At 41.3% G+C, this 7,380-nt stretch overlaps 1 pseudogene; it reads left to right on the plus strand.

Moving 5' to 3' along the window:
• Positions 1 to 674: 674 nt before the first annotated feature.
• On the plus strand, positions 675 to 7,054 carry LOC125722574 (E3 ubiquitin/ISG15 ligase TRIM25-like; annotated as a pseudogene).
• Positions 7,055 to 7,380: the final 326 nt, after the last annotated feature.

Here is a 7,380-nt window from a genome sequence, read left to right on the forward strand (position 1 = left end):
AACTTTTGGCTTAAATATAAGAGTAGTATTCAATTTTCATTATTAGAGTATGGAATTATTTTGGATGATTAAAATGATCACTCTGAACTTGACTGTCCTTCCTAACATAAATACACTCCCTGCACAAACACACAGAAAGAAAAGGAAGAGATGACATATATTTTCATGAATATTGTATATAGAATAATGTAAAAAAAAACAAATCTGTGCATTGACAGCACTTGTCAAAGCTTGTTCTGTCTAATCCTGACACAGTCTGTCTATAACTGCACATCCCTGCATGTTTCACCTGAAACCACATGATCCCAAACGTGATTCTAAACCGACACAGAAATTCATTCTCAGTAGATCTGCTCTCTTATACCTTTATACCTAATTTCTATCTACTGCACAAAATCAAAGAGTAGGATTATAGTTTGTTTACAGAAAAACAATGTCAGTAACTGTTATTCTCATAAAAGATAAATAAATGTTCGCTTTGGGTACAGTTTGTATAATGTACTATTTTGTTCATAAACTGCAGCTCCACTGTTTGCCCAGTCTGCTCTTCTCAGTCTGGTCTCAGTCCAAAACCGCACCTGCTGCAGTCTGAGAAGCAGGAAGTTCCTCCCACTGTCACACACAGACGACTGTGAGAGAAAACGAGACTGAATCCTATCAGTGTTCGTGGTAAAATGGCAGAAGCCAGAGTTGCAGTGGATGTAATTGAGTTAAGTTGTGCAATCTGTCTAGATCTACTAAAGGATCCAGTAACTATTCCCTGTGGACATAGTTACTGTATGAGCTGCATTAAGAGCTGCTGGGATCAGGAAGATCATGCTGGAGTTTACAGCTGCCCCCAGTGCAGACAGACCTTCATACCCAGACCTGTTCTGGGCAGAAACACCATGCTGGCTGAAGTGGTGGAGGAACTGAAGAAGACTGGACTACAAGCAGCTGCTCCTGCTGACCAGTATGCTGGACCTGGAGATGTGGAGTGTGACGTCTGTACTGGGAGAAGAAGTCCTGCCTGGTGTGTCTGGCCTCCTACTGTGAAACTGACCTGCAGCTTCACAACAAACTCCACCATGCAAAACAGCACAAGCTCATTGATGCCATCGGCCATCTGAAGGACAAGGTCTGTTCCCACCATGACAAACCGCTGGAGGTCTACTGCCGTACCCACCAGCAGTGTATCTGTTATCTCTGTACGATGGATGAACACAGAGGCCATGATACAGTCTCAGCTGCTACAGGAAGGGCGGAGATACAGGTCAGGCTAATTTAAAAGAATTTCCCCTTTCTATCTAAAACAATTTCCCCAAAGGGATCAGTGAAAGTATCAATTATTGTTATTATCTAAAAGTTAATTTTAAATAAATGGATTTTGTCTTAACACTTGTTCGTGTAATTGCTACGAAACACTCAGATCAAGTCTGGTTCGGTAAAGTTGTCATGACCTACTTGTCCGGTCTTACTAGCGGGGTTACTAGCTTGTCGGATTTAAGGTAGTCTGGGCAAAATGTAAGTAAACGAATATGAAGTCCATTTAAACTGTGGTACCTTACATCCGACAAGTTACCCCGAAAAGCCAGTAACCCTTCATAGTACAGAAGAATTCACTAGAGCCACAGTACAGTAAGGCCGTGCCCGCCGAAGATGTTTGTACGGGACGCCATGACACTCAAAATAAAATAAATAAGTATATCAAAAAATATAAATAAAATGATAAATATTTCAATAATGTATCCTTTTATTTTTAAATAATTTCATAAAATTTCATAAATTTCATAAAATTATATTTCATAATAACACTTGTCTTCTATGTATAATTTTTAAATTTGACAATTTATTGTTTCGTAATAATGTTGCGATTTTCATTAGACAATTATTATTATAAAATATTATTTTCACAATAAAGTTTAACTTTTCACATTATCGCCATGCATTTCTATACTGCATCAGGAGGTGTTTTGCAGGATTGGCACTGCAGCCACCGGATAAAACTCACACTGTTCCACTGGGACTGGTGTGGTGCTGAGGTGTCACCCACTGCACGGCTGCACTCAGGTTCTCATCCCTGAGGTGGTTCGTCGTGTGGTGGGTGCGGTAAGGCACTGTACTCAGTGTGTGCTCCTTACCTCCCTACCTTACCTTACCTTACCTACATCAACACAGTACAAATGTACATGTTAAAAAAGGTCTTTCGGTACTAAGATGTACGTAGATTAATACTTTTCTATTCAAGGTTAAAGGGTTCAACCTTTAAAGCATTGTGTTGGTTGCCATAGGATAATATTTTGGCTTTCAGTGATAACCAGTGAAGCTCAAAATTTATGAAAATATTAACAAAGAGGTTCATTGTTTTGTCTGATATGCTGAATTATGTCTGACTTGGAACAAATGAAGTAAAAGTAGTCAGGGCTGGAGTGGGACTGAATATCTAACCAGGAATTCAAGCCCCCGGACAGCCCAATATAAAACGATATAAACAATTACACTGTTATTATATGTTTTTATTCACACATCCATTTGCTAGGCTACTGAACACAAACATCCCCTTTGTCCTCTCATCATCTTTGGCCCTAGTGTGTTCTTCCTTTTCCCCACATGGCTGCATTTGGCTCAATGGGATGAGTGTGTGACACAGAGGCTGGGACCAGCTGGTTATGGGTTTGAGACAGGTCAGGAACCAACCTCACCTCTTTCATTTAATTATTGCTTTTCTATTCTTCCCAGTGTTTGTTAGTTCTATGTTTTGCTTGTGAAGCTTGTGCCTTGTTTTATTATGTTCCACATGTTTCTGTACTTTCTAAGTATTGAATTCCTTGTGTGTGTTTCTTACTTTCAGTGTTTGTGGGAGTTTTCCTAGTCTTGTGTTCATTAATATAAGTTACTGCACTTGTTGCCTGTTTTCCCTGCACTTTTGTTATTGGTTAATTGTCTCACATCTGTCTTTGTTAGTTCGCTACAGCAGCCTGAGCATTAGATTGGCTACAGAAACCGGCAATGCAGGTTGTGTGTCTGACACAGACAATCACATTTTGTGCAGCGTCAGTGTGAGCCATCGGACTTTATTCTGTATTCGCCACTCCTCCATCAGGCTGCCTCAACTGCAGCCATGTTTTCTGCAGAATGAGACTTTGGGAATTTTCCTGCTCCCAATAATAAGGTCGACAGCTCAGTCTTATCATTAATAAAATGGCATTTGACTACTAAATAAGCTTCCATATGTATGAATGTCCACTTGTCAGATGTTAGTCTTACTGCTTTGGCCTTTCTCACCTCTTCCTTTGTTTCTCTTTTTCTATCTTAAATGTTTCTGTCACTAAACCCTTTCATGTTTGCCTGGATGGGAGAATGTAGGTTGGATCCAGGATCCCCACAACCTCCCTAAATCCTGCGTTATCCACTATGGTGAAGGGTTGTGCATATTGACCAAAGCCTCATCAATCATTTGTTTCTTGGTCTCTATACTGGGAAAATTATACAGATTATTGGGTAATACCCTCACCAAAATCTGATATTATGTATTCATACAATTAAACTGAACCTTGGACACAATAATGACTAATAATAATAATAATTATTATTATTATTAAATTATTATGATGATTAAAACTTACGCTGCAGTGTGTGTGTACGCCGAAATATGTGCTGTACAACAGGTTTGAAACCGGTAATGAGGATTGTTCCACATTTTCAGTTTCCAAAGCAGTCACATGGTTGAGTGCAGAATGAAGCTTCAGATGACCATGGTCACGTGTTCAGGGTGGAACGAAAGAAACTGAAGCTGTGCTTCAGAATGTAGTGAATCGCTTTTTTATTGTCAAGCTTAACATCACTAGCTGCCCCATTCCCTCTGTTAGTCTACGTGTCATTTTCTTAGCTACTTTTTCCCTGGTGAGTTTTGACCCCTTATTGTTCCTTTATTGTGTGTCTTTCCAGTTTGGTTCAGTCTCCTTAATTCCCTTTGTCTTGGAGCTTTTAAGTGGATCCTCACCTTGTTTCCCTGCCTGCACCAGGCTGCGCCCCAACATGCACATTAAATATATGATATGTTCAAATTCTGAAGAATCTTTAATGAATCCCATTTTACACATTTTCCTTTCTGAATTTGCGTGGAACATCAGTGATGCAGACTTTGACACAGTTTCTATATGAATGGGTCAAACAGTCCAATATTAAACCAACTTCCCAGCGGATTCAGAGTTTTTAGGGTCGCAGGAGAAAAGATGCATTATTGTTGTTCACAGTGCAGTTTATACACAGTGGCCCATTATCAACTGACATGCGATCTGACATCAATCTAATAGGACGCCAGTTGAGTAGCCGGTCCTGCAGTGCAGCCCAGGACACATTCGCCTTCACACTGCTATAAGAATGTGGCCATATGCAGCCCAGACCACCTCCCAATGTGGGTTGAGTGATCGGATCTCAATGTATCTTCAATGCGTCCTGGGTAATTAGCGCTGTCCACTTGTGATTGGATCACCCAGGATGCATGTTAATACCAGGTGGAAACAGGACAAAAGGGTCTATGTCCATTGAATCCTACCTACAGTCAATAAATCATTAATGAACATCCATCCATATATCCATCCATCCATCCATCTATCATCCATCCATCCATCCATCCATCTCCTATCCGGTAATCCAGGTCAGGGTCAGGGGGAGTGCCTGGAGCCTTTCCCAGGCAACATAGGGCCCAAGGATGGGGTCCACCCTGGGCAGGATGATTGATGAATGTGATCTCAGCTAATGAAACAAACTTGTTTTGTCGTCTTGTTTCCTATCTGTAGAAACAAATGGGTGAAAAACAGAGGGAATTTCAGCAGAGAATTCAGATGAGAGAGAAGGAACTGCAGGAGCTGAGAGAGGCTGTGGCCTCATTCACAGTGAGTATGAACCTGAGGAGAAGATAACAGCTGGCTTGTGATCATATTGTATCTTCTTTCAGATTCAACAGATTGCAGATTTACAGACTTGTGCGGATTAATCAAATTAATGCTGCTGTGGGTTATTCTGGGTCAGTGGGATAAAGTTGCTAGATTACAGAGTTTAACCAAGTGTTGCAGCAGTAGTAGCTTATTTATTTAAAAAAATACCATAAATGCCTATTTGAGAAAAATGCAACTTTTCACAACCCAGCGTAATGCAAATAACCACTAAAAAAGTCACCTATTAAACTGAGACCTAATGGTGACAACCAACCTGCCCCATACAGCCACCAGTCTCTGCCAAATCCCTGCAGCTGACAGTGTATGAGCTTAATGAGCGATCATTTCCAATCAGTGCTGGCTGGGTTTCAGTACCTGAGGCGTCCAGCATGGTGATGCTCCAAACCTCAGCCCTGTGCTGTTTTTATACCTCCTGTCAGCTCACATCTCTATTGTACAATGAGGCTCTCTGGAGTCTCAAAAGGGGCCAATTGTAATTTACTGTCCTCTGCTCCCTGTGTCACCAACAGAGCTCAGCACAGTCAGCAGTGGAGGACAGCGAGAGGATCTTCACTGAGATGATCAGCTCCATTGAGAGAAGACGCTCTGAGGTGACAAAGCTGATCAGAGATCAGGAGAAGGCTGCAGTGAGTCAGGCTGAAGGAGACATGGACAGACGGAAGCAGGAGATTGATGAACTGAAGAGGAGACACTCTGAGCTGGAGCAGCTTTCACACACAGAAGATCACATCCATTTCCTCCAGGTAACAGAACAGCTACTTTGGCAATAAGAAAACCAGAGTATTCAAATGGATGCATATTGTCATTTGTATTTCAGCTAGTCTGTCATTGGTCAGATGTTAATGGTTCTGTTAATTAGATTGCAATACACATTTGTATTGATGAAGCTGTTTAATCAGACTGTGTGTCTGTAGAGGCGCCAGGCTCTTCCTGTCACTCCTGAAGCTGGATTTGGACCCAGAATCTCTGTCAGTCCCAGATCTGATTTTGGGAATTTGAGGAAGGCGGTTTCTGAGCTGAAAGATCAACTGGAGAATTTTTGCAGAATGAAAATGGCAGAGATCCATCACCAGGTTAATACATTTCTAGTCTGTTCATGTTAATATAGACCAGGGCTGGCCAATCTTACCCAGAAAGGGCTGCTTTTGCTGGATTACTAATTAGAGGACTGATTGGCTGAAGGGTCTCACACCTGGGGTTGAACAGCTGACCTAAAGGTTACCCCAAAGACCTGCGTACACACTGGACTTTGCGGGTAGAATTGCCCCCCCGATGTGTTCCATGCAGAGAGAGTATGCAGTACAGTCAGCCTCACATTTGTGTGACCAAGTCAGTTTGTTTACAATAAGTTTAAATCTTTGTGATAACTGGTGAAAGAGCTTCACATTCTACTGGCTGCAAAACCCAGATCACATGAAATATGTTTCTTCTACATTATAGAAACCAAAAATCTGTATTATGTGTAACTTACCATGATTTGCAGTTTGTTAAAATGCCTGTTATTGTCCCTCATAATGATAATACCCCACTGCTGTTATCTCCACAGTGAGTGAAGTCCATCTCCCACAAGTAAATTCCTTTTACTCACATCCCTGTTTCTCTCTGTCTCCTTCTAGTTACCAAAGACACCGTCCTACCGGTATTAGTGCCCAGGACCAGAGCAGAATTCTTACACTGTGAGTCTGTTCACACACACGCTTCTCTCTCCCTGTATGAGGTGGAGTGTGTTTTATTGTGTTTCGTTTTCTGCTGCCAGTGGAGCTTCTCTTTCTCTCTCCTGCTGCCTCCTGGTCTTTCACATTTACATGAGCTTTTTATCTCAGTGGACTTTAAATCCAATTGCTAAGTAAGGCAAGTTTATTCAGGGTGCTTTTCCACTGCACCAGGTTCGGTACTTTTGGTTCTTTCCCTTTTCCATTAACTTCCGGTCGAGTACCAGTACCAGAAGTTCCAGTACCAAAAGCATCATTGCAGCTGGGGTACTTTTTCGGTACTTTGGAACTTTGGTGTGGGACTTACAAACACGTTCATTGTCAATTTAAAAAACAATTTTAAAAAGTCTAAAAGCCCAAAACACAAATAAACAGTTAACTAAAAAGAAGTGAGATTGTAGAGGCAGCGTATGACTAAACTCCTGCTAATTTAATTTATTGAAACAAAGCAGCAACAAAAACCTTTTAATCCCTGATTATAATGAACTGACAGTGTAGCAGACCTCAGGTCTTCAGGAAGCTTGTTCCATAGACAGGGAGCATAGAGACTAAAAGCTGCTTCAGCCTGCTTGGTCTTCATTCTGGGACACTGAGTAAAGTTTCAGGGGTCTGGATGCTTCACAAGGTTCAAGGAAGTTAGTGCCATTTAGTGCCTTGTAACAAGTAATAATATTTAAACCAATCCTGTGATGCTCAGGAAGCCAGTGCAGTGATTAAGGAGCTGTGTG

The sequence above is a fragment of the Brienomyrus brachyistius genome, unplaced genomic scaffold, assembly GCF_023856365.1.
Source record: "Brienomyrus brachyistius isolate T26 unplaced genomic scaffold, BBRACH_0.4 scaffold40, whole genome shotgun sequence".
In the NCBI taxonomy this organism is placed as follows: domain Eukaryota; kingdom Metazoa; phylum Chordata; class Actinopteri; order Osteoglossiformes; family Mormyridae; genus Brienomyrus; species Brienomyrus brachyistius.